The sequence below is a fragment of the Rattus norvegicus genome, chromosome 8, assembly GCF_021556685.1.
Source record: "Rattus norvegicus strain SHRSP/BbbUtx chromosome 8, alternate assembly SHRSP_T2T, whole genome shotgun sequence".
Taxonomy (NCBI): domain Eukaryota; kingdom Metazoa; phylum Chordata; class Mammalia; order Rodentia; family Muridae; genus Rattus; species Rattus norvegicus.
Genome location: NC_141541.1, coordinates 23,993,734 through 24,013,904, shown reverse-complemented (window position 1 = coordinate 24,013,904; position 20,171 = coordinate 23,993,734). Strand labels below are relative to the sequence as shown.

At 39.2% G+C, this 20,171-nt stretch overlaps 1 pseudogene; it reads left to right on the top strand.

Moving 5' to 3' along the window:
- Nucleotides 1-18,974: 18,974 nt before the first annotated feature.
- On the top strand, nucleotides 18,975-19,962 carry Impdh2-ps2 (inosine monophosphate dehydrogenase 2, pseudogene 2; annotated as a pseudogene).
- The last annotated feature ends 209 nt before the right edge of the window (nucleotides 19,963-20,171 follow it).

Genomic DNA, 20,171 nt, shown 5'->3' with positions numbered 1-20,171 from the left:
CATTTATGAAAAAAGGTTAATATTGAAACATTTTTGAATGTTTATATACTAGGAACATGTCATACTTAAACACAGTCATTTGTTCTGAGGACTAGTAGCAAATACTATATGACTGCTAAATTGAGTCAGGATTCTAAAAGTTAAGACAGAAAAAGTTTGGCATGTGGGTGACTTGTTCTGTGTTTTTAACACTGTCCTATAATGTTGTATGGGCAAATATTCTGATAATTATACCATATTCTACATTATCCTCTAGAAACATAAAGTTTAACAGTTTCTTCTGTGACATTTGTAAGTGTCTGGTTTGAACAGTTTTCACTTTTTCAGCTTTTTAACATAACAAATAAACTCATTTTGTTAATTCTGGTGATCTTTAACTTTTTGTATAGTGTTAAAGGGACACCCACACTATTCAAGATGTATTTTGACAGAAAAAATGAAACTATTCATTTTTCTTCCAAGAGTATGTCAAACATACATCAGAAAGTAAAGTGGACCCATTCTAAAAATATGCATTTTTGCAAGAAATTATTTCACACACTCAAGTAATAAGGAAAAGCTGTTTACTTTGAGCAACAGCCAATGATACAAATATCAGGTATTATTATTTTACTTTTGTAAGCAAAGAAACAATGATAGCACTGATCCATCCAAGCATAGAAAGAAAGGGTTATTGAGAATCAACCTGCCCTGGGTATCTTTCAGGGAAATGATAGAAACACAATGACCAACAATCAAATGCACATTATTTGACAGACACTATGATGGGAGCCTGAGATAATATAAGCTGTTCAGTTGCAAAAAGAAACCCAACTGTTGATATCTATTGTTTTTTTTTTCTAGTATATAGAAGCTGACCTCATGAGATTTTGGAGACATGCTAAATATAGGTTTTGTTTTGTACAACAACAGGACTTCTATTTACCTTCTCCATGTCCTCTGTTAAGTACATTGTCACCAACACTGTCATTTTGGGGTTCCACATTTCATCTAACAATATATCTTATGGATGCATCCCACATTATTCAAGACCTGAAAAGTGCAAATTTGATCTAGAAGTTTTAGACTTCATTCCCACAACAATTGTTATACCAAGCTTTAGGCCCTGATGAATGGATATAACTTTGATGTACAGCTAGCCACTAAGGCAATTCTTGATCAGAGAACATTCCTCTAAAGAACAACTCAAGTGTGAAAAGCATGGTAAATACCATCATTAAGCCTTGGCCTTCCATAAAACTGACATAATTCTTTTCTTAAAGCATAATCTGGCAGGTCAGCATGATGACAGACCCTAGGTAATGACTTCAAAATTATTAATACTGGTTAATTAGAAGGATCCTAGAAGGTTTTTAGCAGGAGTCCCAATCTCACCCTCCCTGCCTCCAGCTCACTGCTCCCAAGCCCCGTGGGAGAGAGAGCTCACCACCGAGACAGGTGGGCACTCCTGAGACTGCAGAGTGGAAGAAACCACCAACACTGCCCACCCCTGCCCACATCCCTGGCCCAAGAGGAAACTATATGGCCTCTGGGTTCCCTTGGATAAGGGCACAGGAGCAGCAAATCCGCTGCGTCTGAGACACCACCGGAACCTGAAGGGACCAACCAGATAAACAGTTCTCTGCACAAAAATCCCGTGAGAGGGAGAGCTAAATCTTCAGAGAGGCAGACATGCCTGGGAAACCAGAAGAGACTACATTCTGCCCACATCTCTGACTCCAGAGGAAAACACCAGACGCCATCTGAAACCCTGGTGTACTGAAGCTCCCGGAAAGGGCAGCACAGATCTTCCTGGTTGCTGCCCCAACAGACAGCTCGAAAGCAACACCCCACGAGCAAACTTGAGCCTCGGGACCACAGGTAAGACCAACTTTTCTGCTGCAAGCGACCTGACTGGTGGCCTCGGACACACAGAGGCAAAATTCCTCTAGGACTGGACACTTCCGGTTTTTAGCAGGCGTCCCAATCTCACGCTCCCTTCCTCCAGCTCACTGCCCCCAAACCCCATGGGAGAGAGAGCTCACTGCCAAGACAGGTGGGCACTCCTGAGACTGCAGAGTGGAAGAGACCAAAAACAATGCCCACTCCTGCCCACATCTCTGGCCCAAGAGGAAACTGTATATGGCCTCTGGGTTCCCTTGGATAAGGGCACAGGAGTAGCAAATCCGTTGCTTCTGAGACACCACCAGAACCTGAAGGGACTGACCGGATAAACAGTTCTCTGCACCCAAATCCCATAGGAGGGAGAGCTAAAACTTCAGAGAGGCAGACACGCTTGGGAAACCAAAAGAGACTTCATTCTCCCCACATCTCTGACTCCAGAGAAAAACACCAAATGCCATCTGGAACCATGGTGTACGGAAGCTCCCGGAAAGGGCGGGGCAGACCTTCCTGGTTGCTGCCCACACAGAGAGCTCATAAGCAACACTCCACGAGCAAACTTGAGCCTCGGGACCACAGGTAAGACAAACCTTCCTGCTCCAAGCGACCTGCCTGGTAAACTCAAGACACAGGCCCACAAGAACAGCTGAAGACCTGTAGATAGGAAAAACTACATGCCTGAAAGCAGAACACTCTGTCCACATAACTGACTGAAAGAAAACAGGAAAACAGGTCTACAGCATTCCTTACATACAGGCTTATAGCACAGTCTAGCCACTGTCAGAAATAGCAGAACAAAGTAACACTAGAGATAATCTGATGGTGAGAGGCAAGTGCAGGAACCCAAGCAACAGAAACCAAGACTACATGGCATCATCTGAGCCCAATTCTCCCACTAAAGCAAACACGGAATATCCAAACACACCAGAAAAGCAAGATCTAGTGTCAAAATCATATTTGATCATGATGCTGGAGGACTTCAAGAAAGAAATGAAGAACTCCCTTAGAGAAACACAGGAAAACATAAATAAACAAGTAGAAGCCTACAGAGAGGAATCACAAAAACACCAGAAAGCATTCCAGGAATACAGAAATAAATAAGTAGAAGCCTATAGAGAGGAATCACAAAAATCCCTGAAAGAATTCCAGGAAAACACAATTAAACAATTGAAGGAATTAAAAATGGAAATAGAAGCAATCAAGAAAGAACACATGGAAACAACCCTGGATATTGAAAACCAAAGGAAGAGACAAGGAGCGGTAAATACGAGCTTCACCAACAGAATACAAGAGTCAGAAGAGAGAATCTCAGGAGCAGAAGATTCCATAGAAATCATCGAGTCAACTGTCAAAGATAATGTAAAGCAGAAAAAGCTACTGGTCCAAAACATACAGGAAATCCAGGACTCAATGAGAAGATCAAACCTAAGGATAATAGGTATAGAAGAGAGTGAAGACTCCCAGCTCAAACGACCAGTAAATATCTTCAACAAAATCATAGAAGAAAACTTCCCTAGCCTAAAAAAAAGAGATACCGATAGGCATACAAGAAGCATACAGAACTCCAAATAGATTGGACCAGAAAAGAAACACCTCCCGTCACATAATAGTCAAAACACCAAATGCACAAAACAAATAAAGAATATTAAAAGCAGTAAGGGAAAAAGGTCAAGTAACATATAAGGCAGACCTATCAGAATCACACCAGACATTTCACCAGAGATTATGAAAGCCAGAAGATCCTGGACAGATGTTATACAGACGCTAAGAGAACACAAATGCCAGCCCAGGTTACTGTATCCTGCAAAACTCTCAATTAACATAGATGGAGAAACAAAGATATTCCATGACAAAACCAAATTTACACAATATATTTCTACAAATCCAGCACTACAAAGGATAATAAATGGTAAAGCCCAACATAAGGAGGCAAGCTTTAGCCTAGAAAAAGCAAGAAACTAATCGTCTTGGCAACAAAACAAAGAGAAGAAAAGCACACAAACATAACATCACATCCAAATATGAATATAACAGGAAGCAATAATCAGTATTCCTTAATATCTCTCAACATCAATGGCCTCAACTCCCCAATAAAAAGACATAGATTAACAAACTGGATATGCAACCAGGACCCTGCATTCTGCTGCCTACAGGAAACACACCTCAGAGACAAAGACAGACACTACCTCAGAGTGAACGGGTGGAAATCAACTTTCCAAGCTAATGGTCGGAAGAAGCACGCTGGAGTAGCCATTCTAAATAAAAATCAACTTTCAACTAAAATTCATCAAAAAAGATAAGGCAGGGCACTTCCTATATATCAAAGGAAAAGTCCATCAAGATGAACTCTCAATCCTAAGTATCTATGCCCCAAATACAAGGGCACCTACATCCGGAAAAGAAACCTTATTAAAACTCAAACACATATTTCACCTCACACAATAATAGTAGGAGATTTCAACACCCCACTCTCATCAATGGACAGATCATGGAAACAGAAATTAAACAGAGATGTAGACAGACTAAGAGAAGTCATGAGCCAGATGGACGTAACAGATATTTATAGAACATTCTATCCTAAAGCAAAAGGATATACATTCTTCTCAGCTCCTCATGTTACTTTCTCCAAAATTGACCATATAATTGGTCAAAAAACGGGCCTCAACAGGTACAGAAAGTTAGAAATAATCCCATGCGTGCTATCAGACCACCACAGCCTAAAGCTCGTCTTCAATGACAATAAGGAAAAAATGCCGACATATACGTGGAAGTTGAACAATGCTCTATTCAACGATAACCTGGTCAAGGAAGAAATAAAGAAAGAAATTAAAGCCTTCTTAGTATTTAATGAAAATGAAGGTACAACATACCCAAACTTATGGGACACAATGAAAGCTGTGCTAAGAGGAAAACTCATAGCTCTGAGTGCCTGCAGAAAGAAACGGGGGAGAGCATATGTCAGCAGCTTGACAGCACACCTAAAAGCTCTAGAACAAAAAGAAGCAAATACACCCAGGGGGAGTAGAAGGCAGGAAATAATCAAACTCAGAGCTGAAATCAACCAAGTAGAAACAAAAAGACCATAGAAAGAATCAACAGAACCAAAAGTTGGTTCTTTGAGAAAATCAACAAGATAGATAAACCCTTAGCCAGACTAACGAGAGGACACAGAGAGTGTGTCCAAATTAACAAAATCAGAAATGAAAAGGGAGACATAACTACAGATTCAGAGGAAATTCAAAAAATCATCAGATCTTAGTATAAAAGCCTATATTGAACAAAACATGAAAATCTGGAGGAAATGGACAATTTCCTAGACGGATACCAGGTACCGAAGTTAAATCAGGAACAGATAAACTAGCTAAACAACCCCATAACTCCCAAGGAAATAGAAGCTGTCATTAAAGGTCTCCAAACCAAAGAGAGCCCGGGTCCAGACAGGTTTAATGCAGAATTCTATGAGACCTTCATAGAAGACCTCATACCAATACTATCCAAACTATTCCACAAAATTGAAACAGATGGAGCACTACACAATTCCTTCTATGAAGCCACAATTACTCTTATATCTAAACCACACAAAGACCCAACAAAGAAAGAGAACTTCAGACCAATTTCCCTTATGAATATCGATGCAAAAATAGTCAATAAAATTCTGGCAAACTGATCCAGAGCACATCAAAACAGTCATCCACCATGATCAAGTAGGCTTCATCCCAAGCATGCAGGGATGGTTTAATATATGGAAAACCATCAACGTGATCCATTATATAAACAAACTGAAAGAACAAAATCACATGATCATTTCATTAGATGCTGAGAAAGCATTTGAGAAAATTCAACACCCCTTCATGATAAAAGTCGCGGAAATAATGGGAATTCAAGGCCCATAACTAAACATAGTAAAAGCCATATACAGTAAACCAGTTGCTAACATTAAACTAAATGGAGAGAAACTTGAAGCAATCCCACTAAAATCAGGGACTAGACAAGGCTGCCCACTCTCTCCCTACTTATTCAATATAGTTCTTGAAATTCTAGCCAGAGCAATCAGACAACAAAAAGAGGACAAGGTGATACAGATTGGAAAAGAAGAAGTCAAAATATCACTATTTGCAGATGATATGATAGTATAATTAAGTGTTCCCAAAAGTTCCACCAGAGATCTACTAAAGCTGATAAACAACTTCAGCAAAGTGGCTGGGTATAAAAAAACTCAAATAAATCAGTAGCCTTCCTCTACACAAAAGAGAAACAAGCCGAGAAAGAAATTAGGGAAACGACACCCTTCATAATAGACCCAAATAATATAAAGTAACTTGGTGTGACTTTAACCAAGCAAGTATAAGATCTGTACAATAAGAACTTCAAGACTTTGAAGAAAGAAATTGAAGAAGACCTCAGAAGATGGAAAGATCTCCCATGCTCATGGATTGGCAGGATTAATATACTAAAAATTGCCATTTTACCAAAAGCGATTTACAGATTCAATGCAATCCCCATCTAAATAACAATCCAATTCTTCAGAGAGTTAGACAGAACAATGTGCAAATTCATCTGGAATAACAAAAAAACCAGGATAGCTAAAACTATTCTCAACAATAAAAGGACTTCAGGGGGAATCACTATCCCTGAACTCAAGCAATATTACAGAGCAATAGTGATAAAAACTGCATGGTATTGGCACAGAGACAGAGAGATAGACCAATGGAACAGAATTGAAGACCAAGAAATGAACCCACACACCTATGGGCACTTGATTTTTGACAAAGCTGCCAAAACCATCCAATGGAAAAAAGATAGCATTTTCAGCAAATGGTGCTGGTTCAACTGGAGGGCAACATGTAGAAGAAAGCAGATCGATCCATCCTTATCACCCTGTACAAAGCTTAAGTCCAAGTGGATCAAGGACCTCCACATCAAACCAGACACACTCAAACTAATAGAAGAAAAACTAGGGAAGCATCTGGAACACATGGGCACTGGAAAAAATTTCCTGAACAAAACACCAATGGCTTATGCTCTAAGATCAAGAATCAACAAATGGGATCTCATAAAACTGCAAAGCTTCTGTAAGGCAAAGTATACTGTGGTTAGGATAAAATGGCAACTAACAGATTGGGAAAAGATCTTTACCAATCCTACAACAGATAGAGGACTTATATCCAAAATATACTAAGAACTCAAGAAGTTAGACCGCAGGGAGACAAATAACCCTATTAAAAAATGGGGTTCAGAACTAAACAAAGAATTCACAGCTGAGGAATGCCGAATGGCTGAAAAACACCTAAAGAAATGTTCAACATCTTTAGTCATAAGGGAAATGCAAATCAAAACAACCCTGAGATTTCACCTCACACCAGTGAGAATGGCTAAGATGAAAAACTCAGGTGACAACAAACGCTGGCGAGGATGTGGAATAAAAGGAACACTCCTCCATTGTTGGTGGCATTGCTGACTGGTAAAAACATTCTGGAAATCAGTATGTAGGTTCCTCAGAAAATTATACATTGAAGTACCTGAGGATCCAGTTATACCTCTCTTGGGCATATACCCACAAGATGCCCCAACATATAAACGAGACATGTGCTCCACTATGTTCATAGCAGCCTTATTTATAATAGCCAGAAGCTGGAAAGAACCCAGATTCCCTTCAACAGAGGAATGGATACAGAAAATGTGGTACATCTACACAATGGAATATTACTCAGCTACCAAAAACAATGCCTTTATGAAATTCATAGACAAATGGTTGGAACTGGAAAATATCATCCTGAGTGAGCTAACCCAATCACAGAAAAACACACATGTATGCACTCATTGATAAGTGGCTATTAGCCCAAATGCTTGAATTATCCTAGATGCATAGAACACATGAAACTCAAGATGGATGATCAAAATGTGAATGCTTCACTCCTTCTTTAAAATGGGAAAAAGAATACCCTTTTCAGGGAACAGAGAGGCAAAGATTAAAACAGAGACAGGAGGAACACCCATTCAGAGCCTGCACCACATGTGGCCCATACTTATACAGCCACCCAATTAGACAAGATGGATGAAGCAAAGAAGTGGAGGCAGACAGGAGCCAGATGTAGATTTCTCCTGAGAGTCACAGCCAGAATACAGCAAATACAGAGGTGAATGCCAGCAGCAAACCACTGAACTGAGAATAGGACCCCTGTTGAAGGAATTAGAGAAATTACTGGAAGAACTTGAAGGGGCCCGTGACCCCTTATGAACAACAATGCCAAGCAACCAGAGCTTCCAGGGACTAAGCCACTACCTACATACTATACATGGACTGACCCTGGACTCTGTCCGCATAGGTAGCAATGAATATCCTAGTAAGATCACCAGTGGAAGGGGAAGCCCTTGGTCCTGCTAAGACTGAACCCCCAGTGAATGTGATTGTTGGGGAGATGGTGGCAATGGGGGGGAGGATGGGGAGGAACTCCCATAAAGCAGGAGAGGCGGAGGGATTAGGGGGATTTTTGCCCAGAAACCGGGAAAGGGAATAACATTCGAGATGTAAATTAGAAATACTCAAGTTAATGAAAAAAAATAAAATTAACCACAGTATAAGGTATATATATATATATATATATATATATATATATATATATATATATATATATATATGCTGTCTTTCCTAGGTTGTTGAGATACACCTATATGCATTAGACAGGCTAATATTCCCACAGGCCTTTGGAGAGTAGATTTCTGCTAATCTACCATATTGTTTTTCACAGTAACAGATTGGTCTTTTTATATGTTATTTACCGAGAAATATCAATTTGATTTAGCATGAAATGTAGACCTGCAACATCTGCTATTCATATAATGCTCATCTATTCCTATGTTCAACTCTGTATGCTCCAATGTTCCCTTTTAGTAAATCAATAAATATTTGTAAAACAAAAAAAGAAAGACCCTAGAAATATGCAATATATTTTCTGTGTGCTCTCCCATTTCTTAATCAATAGATCTATAGTCTTATATCTGTTTCAATACTCCACGTGGATCTGCGACCTGAAAGGGATTTTAGGATTGAAGAATTCATAAGTTCAAGGTTGATCTCCTAAGCACAGTAATTTAATTTAAACTTGAAAACATAATGTAGGACATCTAATATCTCAAAGCCTCCCAAGTATGAAAGACTGAGCTGGGTACCTGAATTCCATGACTAGGGGACCTATTTTCACAGACCTTCCATTTCTGACTTCAGTATAATTCAGGAGCTAACCACCTTTGAGGATGGATACCTTGGAAGGGATTTGAGGGTATGTTCAGTCACAGATATCTGGAAAGTCCAAGCTGAACCAGATCATGAAAAGAGAGAAAGAGAGGCAGAATAATGAGTGAGGAAGCAACAGAAAGAGGGACATAGAAAGGGAACCAAGAGAGCTGAGAAAAAAGACCAAGAACAAGCCAAGAGGTAACAGAACATAATTACAAACTTCTATAGGAATGAGAAGATAGGGAAATGGAAGGATAGCCCAGTCACTAGGTGGAAACATTGAGGATAGGTTGCCATAGTGAGAACTGTTGGGTAGAGCCTCAGTTATTGAGTGAGACTAATTCATTGTTTCTTTGGTGTCTTACTGTAAGGTGATCAATAATTCATTCACCATTGCAGTGAGCAAAGGTGTATCAATGTTCTGCCATTAGTGTCTTAAGTCTTCAGTATAAGATGGTCCTTGACCATTTATTTATTCATTTATTTATTTATTTGCTTGCTTGTTTACTTACTTTATTTATGAATTCATGTGCCTTCTTGTGCCCTGGCCTGCGTGGGTTTGGAGGAGTCCTGGGAGGCGGCAAAAGAATGGGGGACAGGAGGAGCAAGGGAGAACAAGTCTGCGTTCTGATCCAGCTCTCAAATTTTATTTAAAGACAGTGGCTTATAAAGATAAGAAGGCAAGAAGGCCACCCAGGACTGATCTATCACTGCCTCTACCCTTCTTATAGCCCTAAACCATAAATTACAGGTATAAACTGATAAGAACAGATAGCTGGAGACATAGGCTGTAAAAGTGATAAGAACAGACAACTGGCTAGGTGTCCTAGAGCAGGAGGCTGTAACTGGCTTAGTTTTCCTTGAGATAGAGGTCATATAATGAGCAGAGCATTCCTGAGAAAAATTCCTGAGACAGATGGTGTGTCTGTCTTGGCTTCTGGCATCTCATCCCTTTTTAACTCTTTTTATGAGACCAGTTTGTAGCCAGGAATGGATCCATTGTGAGGATAAATGGGCATAAACCAGAGTGGGGGAAGCATTGACCTGAACCTCTCAGCCCTTTGTGCAGCATCAGTGTCTTTTGTGAGAGGAGAGGAATTTCTGTCTTGGTGATCTCAACAGAAGTGGTATCTGTGAAATCAAACCAAGGGAGAGATTAACACCAATCTCTATGTTATAAAGTTTACTTCTCAGGGGACTCAGAGGTGGACAATAGGGTCCTCCCCTTGCAGTACTTCGTTTCACACCCCTTGCAGGTACCCACGCCAATACAAGTGAGCATAAATCTGTTTCATGCAGCTCCTAAAAGAGGCAGATTATCATAGGGCTTGGTCAGGACTCTGTCAACCAAATCAAGTCTCTTATAATGAATTTGCAGAGGTTTGGATGCTAGATAGTCAATCTACTGTCGAATAAAGCCAATAAGTTTGTAATGACATCAATAGAAGGATTGGCTCTAAACCTTGTACTTCTAAACTTTGTTAACAAATAAATTCTGTATCAAAGCAAAGATGTGATTTTAGCTTAGTTACCAAATGAGATTGTGACTGTACAACTCAATCTAGCTAATTCTTCCTTTTTAAATTGCAACCATTTCTAAATTCCTCATAAAAACCTTAGAATAACCACTTTCAGCCCCCCCAAACTCCAGCGAATTGGGGCAATGACTCTTCTATAATTTCTTCAAGCTATGCATGGTCATTGAGATATCCTTGGGGGTAGGGGTTAGGAAGAATGAAGCAAATGTTGTAGCTGGATCTGTGTCTTGACTGTACCCAGCTGAAACTTCTTAAGACTAGGAATCTAAGTAGGTACATTCTGCAAAATATAATTCTCAAGACAAAAGGTTAGAATTGAGCTATCTTTTTGTTTGATTCTCTTGAATCTAGTTTTTCAGGCAGTCTCCCTCTCTCAAATCTGAGCAGTATGACTCTGTGTGGTTTCCAGAGCCTAATCACACCTTTTTTAAAACACTAAAGCAAACCCTTTCTCTCAGAATACTGTGTTCCTTAGTCTGTAGCCAGAACAACTTGTATCTTGCACCCTCTCCCAGAGTAATAATATAACCATAAAACTCAAAGTCACACCCATTATGAAGGTTGACTAACTTTAAAAAAGGAAGTAAGCTAAAAAATAGTGTTAAACAATGAGCCTGATAGGACTTTCTAATCTGTCATATAAGGAAAATTAACCGAAAATTCCTGTGGAGCCCACGGTAAGAGAACCTGAGCTTCCTGTTGTGGAAAATATCAAAAATAACCACAAACCCTCACTAGCCGGCTTCAATGAACCATATGGCCTTTAACAGAACAATTCACAAAACAAATAAACACATTTTATCAATTCCAATACCAATAAGCAACTTATCAAAATATTTGAAGTTGAGCCCAAAATATATCAATCTGTCAAGCTCTCTACCTGGACCCACAGATTATAATTTAGCCTATTTTATTAGAAGCTTGTTGTTCTCACCAAAGCTCTTGAACTGGGAAAGAAAGAGAGTTAACATCCATAAGGAGAGCAGGTATGCCTTTGCTACAGCCCACCAGCAGAAGGGCCTGCTCACATCTGAGGTCAAAGACATTAAAAACAATGAAGAGATTCTTGCTCTTAAGGGCCCTCAATGACCCAGCCAAGCCGAGGAAGAGACTTTGGCACACCTCAATGGGAAAGAAGATCCTGCCACAAAAACAGGCAGAGGCCATGATAAAACAAATGCATCAATGGACTTACTTAGGGGTAAGCAAACTCATCCAGATATTTTCAAAAACTAAATATTATGTCCCAGGCCGCATGTATCTTGTGGAGCAGATAGTGCACCAATGTGTACCATGCCAAAAGATAAATGTTTGCAGGAATAAAGTTGACTCTGGCAGGAAGTTCTGTAAGGATCGGCCCAGGGCCTATTGGAAAGTGGACTTCACTGAGATAAAACCAGGAAAATATGATTACAAGTATCTCCTAGTGTTTGTAGATAACTTTTCAGGATGGGTAGAAGTTTTCACCACTAAGCAAGAGATGGCCTTGGTAGTCATCAAGAAGATACTGGAAATCTTACCCCGGTTTGGGATGCCGAAGGTAATCAGGTCAGACAATGGCTCAGCATTTGTTGCCCAGGTAAGCCAGGGTGTGGTCAGGTATTTAGAGGTTGATTGGAAATTACATTGCATATACAGACCTCAAAGCTCAGGACAGATAGAGAGAATGAATACAACTCTAAAAGAGACCCTGACCAAAGTGACCATGGAAACTAGTGCAGATGGGGTGGCACTCCTTCCTCTTGTTCTCTTCAGAGCAAGGAAAACTCCTTCCAGATTCAGTCTTATGTGCTATGGGGCCCCAGCTCCTCTGATTGTATTAGATGATATGTCAAAGTAATAATGATTTGTATGACAGAATAAAAGGTCTACAGGTGACACAAAAAGAAGTCTGGTTACAGTTGGCAACAGCCTATGCCCTGGGGATCCTAATCACCAGTTCCAGGCGGGAGACTCCATCTACATTTGACAATACCGGGCCCAGACACTTGAACCTCACTGGAAAGGACTGTACGTGTTGCTGTTGACCACCCTGACAGCTGTCAAATGTCAGCCCTCACCAGCCATGTACTATCTGTTGGGGCTGGGGGCTGGGACCTAGAGGGACACTCAGATATTGATAAAGCTCCCTGGACTTGCATGTCAGATAAGTGGATACATCAAAGATGTGACTGGGGGTTTGCTCTGATGGGGTTGCTGTAGTGCTCACTTGAGGAGTGTGCTTTGGAAACAAGAATTTCATGTTTTCCCTGGGTTCCATCGAGATAGGTCCCTCAATAGCAAGTGTGGGGTTAAGTTTGATTTCTATTGTAAATGATGTAATGTCCCCTTAATATGAAGGCATTGCTTATGCTAATACTCCTAACACTTCTTGGGTCTTTGCCTCTGAGATCATGACCTGTATAAATTTAGAAGTTCTAAAAGACAATCATGACTTTTGTGTGTTAGTTCAGATAGTGCCTAGATTGTTATACCATCCTTATGAAGATATACTGAACTATTGGGATCCTGATGCTAGGGACTTAGTAAGGCACAAAAGAGAGTTGGCGATTACTCTGGCAATTAGCTTGGGACTGGGTTTGGGGGCTGCAGGGACAACTACAGGGACATCTGATATTGCCCTGCAACACATGGCTTATGGAGAATTGAGGGCTGCCATTGACTTAGATATCGAAAGAACAGAAAAGACTTTAACTGACATCAAATAATCCCTGACCTCCCTCTCAGAAGTGGTCCTTCAAAATAGGAGAGGATTAGACCTGTTATTCCTTAAAGAAGGAGGCCTGTGTGCTACATTAAAAGAAGAATGTTGTTTTTATAGATCAGTCAGGAAGAGTTAAATACAATTTAGCTAAGATTAGAGAGGATATAGAACAAGAAAAAGAGAAAGAACACGTGTCATAAGTTGGTTTGAAACCTGGTTCAATTCTTCCCCTTGGTTCACAACTCTGGTTTATTGCTTATTAGAGAACATATTGTTAAGGCAACAATAGAGGCCCATCACTAGTGATGAGATCCAGTTATGATTTTAAGATTAAAACAATGACAAAAGAAAAAGGGGAGGATGAAGAAATAAAGTTTCATAGTTTCATAGATGTGAAAAACAAAGCTGTAGAAACAAGGTTTTGAGAAATACATCTGGTGGTCAGGATGCCTGTGACAAACTTGTGACATTTCTGAGAGACACATCTGACATCAGATTGCCTAATGTTATGACAAAGTTTTGGTGAACAAGATATTGTGGCAATTCTGACTAAGCTAATTAAGACAAAACAATAACAACTGTTTTCCCTAACCTTCCCTGTGGTAAATCCAAAGAACAACCACAAGATGTCATCCTGACCCTGCCTGACCACCCAGTTCCTCCCTCCATCTAAGGGACGTGCCTACTTAGCCCTTTCCCAGTGATTCTCCAAGGCCAGGTGTGGGATAAGGAAAGTAACAACCTGAGCTAAAAACAGCCCCCTGAGCAGGCCAGCAAATACCTTAGAAGATCCTTTTTCCTGTGTACCTAACCACCAATGACAATAGGCCAGCTAACCCTGACGCTGAAGTCTGCCCTCTGTAATGTATAAAAGTTGTGTGTTTTTTGGGTTCTGGGTTGCCTCTCCTTGTGTGGATGAGCAACCCCATGTACCTGGATAATTAAACCTCTTGCCGTTGCAGCGGTCTCTCAATTTGTGTTCTGTGGGTTGCACTACTAAGGTAAGGCCACTTTGAGGTCTTACAACACTTCTTATTATCTTATGCCAATAGGTTAACCACAATTTTCTGGACACAATGGGCTTTGCACACACACACACACACACACACACACACACACACACACACACACACACATATATATATGTATATATATATGTATATGTATATGTATATATATGTATATATATATATATATGTTGGCATTCTCTCACATTCTAAATAGTGAGATTTCTTCGCATATGTTTTTAAGTTTATTTATAAAAGAGACTAAAACTCTGAAAAGGGGAAGCATAGATTTCCCAGGGAAAATGGCCCAAAGTCAAATGCATGTAATCAAAATTCTAGCCTAGATTTTGATAGAGTCTCATGTATGTCTAACCATCCTGAAAGAACTTATGTAGCTAAGGGATGACATTGAATTTCTGGTCTTTTCTCGCATACTTTAAAAGTCACAACATTACCCATTTACTACTGCAATCACTGTTATAGATTGCATATAGAAGTTCATGTACACTAAACAAATACAGTAATGGGGTAAGTTTTATTTTGTTTTGTTTTTATATTAAAAGTATGATTCCAAATGTTTTGAAATTATATACAGTAGCATACAACCACAGGGTGATCAATTATTATTCTAAGGTGCATTAGGTAACAAAGCCAGAATGATCCATAAGGAAAGTATATTAAAGGCATTATTATGTATAATATTTCAATCATATAATCAGTTTATCATGTAAATACTTATTACACATCAGGGAGCATCTGTACAGAGAACTCGGGACAGGCAAAAGGTCCCATATACTACCTTCAGCCCCATCAGTGGTAGGATTATAGAAGTCTTCCACAATTCATGGCTGTCATATGGTCATCAATTATTTGAAGTTTGATAAAGATGAATAAATTTTCTTTATCATTACTATAAAACAAACTTTTTATGTGCTTTTGAATAGTCACTGGAATTCAATCTGATTAAATTATATGTCAAAAATATTGAAGGTTTTAAATTTTAATTTTTTAAGAATTGAAAATACTAACACATGCATACACTTTATTTTGATCATATCTATTCTTCACACACTCTTCCAAATCCCCTCAGGATGCCCCATCACATCTACCTTTGATTTTATATATGCTTCTTTATAATTTGTAAGTAGTTTATCTTTTACCCTTCTCTATCCAATTATTATTTCCCATGTTGGCATGAGCTTGAAGTCATCCACTGGGACTTAAGAGAACCTACTAACAGCCATGGTCTTAAAAATAGCCTCTCAACTTTAGCCCCTAAATTGGAAACTTCTGGTTTCTTTGGAAAGTCAGTTGTGTCAAATGATGCTTTGATGGGGCACACAGATGAAAGGATATTTTGGTAAAGCAGACATGGGAAAGAACACAGGATGTTCAGAAGGAATATAAATATGACCCCCACAGTCAGTAGGAGCTCGAACATTGCTTTGCTTTGCTCTATCTTGCTCTTTTTCCCTAACTATACCCATGTATTGGTTCACCTTACATTATGCTGCTGAGCTTTGCTTATGGTAACATCATAGAAAAACTCGCTTGTCAAAGAACTTCTCCTGAGGTTTCTGTAGCCTCTTGCCACTTCTACAGTCTAGTGCTGACTGGAAATGCTTTTGGTTTATTCTGAGTTGAACTACATTTGCTTATTCATGTGTGGTGACTGTCAAGTGGACTGGATGGCAGCTTCTGGTTTCTGTGTGTTGTCTCCCAAGAGGAATGGACTGCAGCTGCTGATTCCTATTTGATATGTGCTACCAGACTAATCGGCTGATATCCTGACAATGAATATTCAACTAGTCCCCAAAGAAATATATCTAAATAGATCTACTTCCCCTGTTATCCTGATAACTTCTCCTTGCAACCAACTCTGGTGGGTGGTGGGCTAGAGCAGTGGTTGAACGCTTATTAAAGTAGGCTTCAAAAAGTATGCCTATAGGTGGTACCCAATGTGGCTTAGGAAAAATGAGTAATTGTTTCTAATGTGCTACAGGAAATAGCAATTTTGAGAGGTTAGCAATGCTGTTTAAGGATATTGGCAAGATGACAGCTACTGCTACTAAATGGTATATTATGTTTCTAGAGGGATTTTCTGCTTTTGCCTCATAATCCTCATGCATGCCATTTTGAAAAAGATTTAGTAGAAAGCTTAAACCTCAGAAGGTTCACTCAATTATCTTGTGTTGGAAAGAATTGTAGATTTGGCTATGTGGGTAGAGAGTTTGCTAATAGAGGTAAAAATGCTTGGAAAGCAAAAGAAATCTTTGGTGAATGAGATTGGGAATGTACCACATGATGAAAAAGAAAAGTAAACTAGGCTGGATGTTAGATTGTTGTTATACCCTGCTCCATATATTTTCATTACTAGGTGCCCAAAACACTTCACTGAGAGAAGGGTCAGGAAAAGCAAGAAGTGACACAGGGACAACACATTAATGCACAATTGAGTGAGCCACCAGAGGATTTCTTTGGGCCTAAAAAAGCACCTTCTTCGCTCTTCTCAGTCTTTGTGTAGCATATGCCTGCTAATGATGGTATTCCTGCCTATTATGAATTGTCTTGGTATCTGATAGATCTAACATTTTGTTAAAGAAATACTAAATAATTAGGCTACACAGCACAGAGTTATCCCACAAGATTCAAAAGGATGGGTGTCACCTGTTCTAGAAGCTGATCAAGAATAAAAATGGTCATCATGGTAGAGGCATGAAGCTCCTAAAATAGCACAACATAATTTAGCAAGAAAAATACATGTTACCAAAGAACACCTGCTTTTGGAAGGGCAATATGTTGACTTATAAAAACAAATCCAATCTGATGATGACATACTGAACAATGTCATGATGTGGCTTTAGAAGTTAGAGATATGATTGTGGAGCCTGGGAAACAATCTACCTTATTGACTAAGGTAATACAAGTTATATAGAAGTTTTCACAGACATTTTACCAGATTAGGTTCATCTATATAGAGAGTCAGAACAGATCCTGAAATCAGAAAGTCATTGATGGAAATCTTGACCTTTCAGAATGCAAACACTTAATATAAGAGAGCAATCAAACCATTGAAAGCATCTGGAGCCCTTGGAGATGAATGCATAAGAGAAGCAACTGATGTTGGTTCTCAGGAATATACTGCCTACATCATAGGTCAATCTATAGCTATAAATATCATAAATCAGAATGCTCAAAGTTTTAATTCTGAAAAGTTTGGTCATTTTCAAAGAAATAATAAGGCTAAGAGATTCAGAACTCAAAATAACAGACATATTGAATCTGGTGAATATGGTAATTGTAGAAGAAAAGAAGTAGGTTCTGTTTTCTGGGAGTCACAAAAGTTTCCAGGGTATTATAGCTGCTGTGGAAAGGGCAAACATTGGTTAAAGGATTGCCAGTCCAAAAGAAAATACTAGGTAACATGTTGCCATCAGAAAACAAAGGGAGAGGCCTCTCAGCTTGAGACCAAAAGGAAAACAATATGATCCCTTTTTATTTGGTCCATCAGAAGATACCATGCAGGCAAGAAAATTACAAGTAGGTATTTCTGATCTTATATATGCTACAGATGGAACTGCAGTTGAGATCTGGCCACAGACAGCCCTCTTACATTATCCCCCAAAGTTGAATACTAAAGTAAACTACCAATGCTTATGGAACCTTACCTTCAGTGGCAGTGGGAATAACCGTGGAAAGAAATAGGTTAACTTCTCAAGGATTTATTGTGTATCCATGTATAGTAAATGGGGATAGCAAGGAACAGATACAAGTCATAGAAAATGTGAAAGATGATATGAAAACTAAAGCAGGGGAGAGAATTGCCTCAAATGTTGCTGTTTCCTTACATCATTAACAAGGACGCTTATCTTGAAGTTACAGGGCTTTCGGGAACACTGGGAATCATGTTCTGGCAAAGAATAGTCAATGATCAGATACCCAAATAATGGTTCAGATAAATGGTGTGGACATAGAAAGGTTGGTAAATATAGGAGCTGATATTTGTATACTTTCCCAAAACTCTTAGAATCTAGATTGGCTACTTCAGAAGATTTTTACATAATTTATAGGGATTAGTACATTATCATGAATAAAACAAAGTTTCCAATGAATCACCTGTTTGGAATGAGAAGCAGAAACAGGGAAGTTGAGACCTTGTGTGGTTCACATACCTATAAATTTATGGGGAAGAGATCTTTTACAAAAATGTGTTACTCAAATTAAAATTCCTGTGATTCTGGGGTCAGTGAATAAGGAAATTAGAGATTATATGGTAAATGTTCCTGCAGAATGTATTAATACAGATGAAAGAGAGCAATAGCAAACAGTTTCCATGGTCAAAAGAAACCAGGATGTCCAGGAGTTCAATTTCCATATTTATAAAAGTGGCCACTACTGACCTACCACGAGCTTTTCCTCTAAAATGGTTATGAAACCAACTTATCAGGCAGGAGCAGTGGTCCAAAACAAATATTACATGCACTTGAACAAATGGTACCAGGGCATCAGGAGGCTGAATATATAGAAGAGTATACCAGCCCATAGAATCCTGCTGTGTTTGTTTTAAAAATTAAATTAGGTAAATGGAAAATGATAATACATTTATCATGACTAAGAGGAAACATTTAGTGGTAGCTCCTGCAGGCATTGCTCTGAAGGAGACAAATTAAATTCTGCAGAACAGTAAAAATGGAAAGGTGCCCATTTGTGGAGGAAAGTAATGAGTTGGTAGCCATCACAGGATTATCCATTGGCTTCAAAAGATAGCACAAAGCAACTACTATGTGGGGCAGCCACAGGCACTCATGAGAATGACAAGTACAAGCTGGAGTTTCTAGTCCTTGCTTGTGTGGATGTAGTGGTTTTGAACTCTTCCCATGGAAACTCCATTTTCCAAATCAATATGATCAAATACTTCAAGGGGAAATACACCAATTCAAGTTATTGTAGTCAATGTAGTCCTTGCTGCTCAAGCCAAGCACCTCATAGATGCAAGTGTGAATTCTCTGAGATTTAACATAGGGAGTGGCTCTATATGCATCACCCAAGAAGTATTGGCCTTCAGGAATCCCCAAACAACAGCATTGTGCAAGATTTTTGAGTATGTGTATCACTTTGGTGTCTCTGTTATTGTTGATTGGGGAATCCAAAATGTGGGACATATTGCCAAAATTTTGGCTCTTGAGGATTTTACAGTCATGCTGAGTTCCCTCTTGGCTGCAACCACTAAAGACCCTGGAGAGAAATTCTTCTCAGATGGGGTCTGGATGAAGAAGTATATTGGTATGGTTCTCTTGATGCCATGGATAAGCATCTTAGCCGCTAGAACTGATAATTTAGTGAAGCTGACAAAAATCAAAGTCCCAAGGAGTTCTGGTGGCAGTGTAGGGCAAAGGGCCTATCAACAAATTTGTCCCTTATTTGATTGCAGTATCTAGCATTCCTGCCAGGACATTAGTGCCAAAAGATTAAGTCTGAGCCCTGATGTACTCGGCTGAACTTACATTTGAGAAGAGAACATCAGCTCAGGAATAAAGTGGTATCTACAGCCTAAATCTAATATGCCTTGAAATTTTTAATAAAAATTTGGAATAAAAAGGAATTCTTCCATGCTGGGGTTTATAAATCGCTCCAGGAAAAAATATCAAAAGGAGACTCTGTTTGTTATTTGGATTATAAAATCAGTAAACAAAAATTTGACCACAAAAGGTAGAGATCTATAGGATCCAACTGCAACTACTCAGCAATTTTCAAATTTAATAAGTGTTATATACTGGCTGAGGCCTATAATTGGATACCTTTCT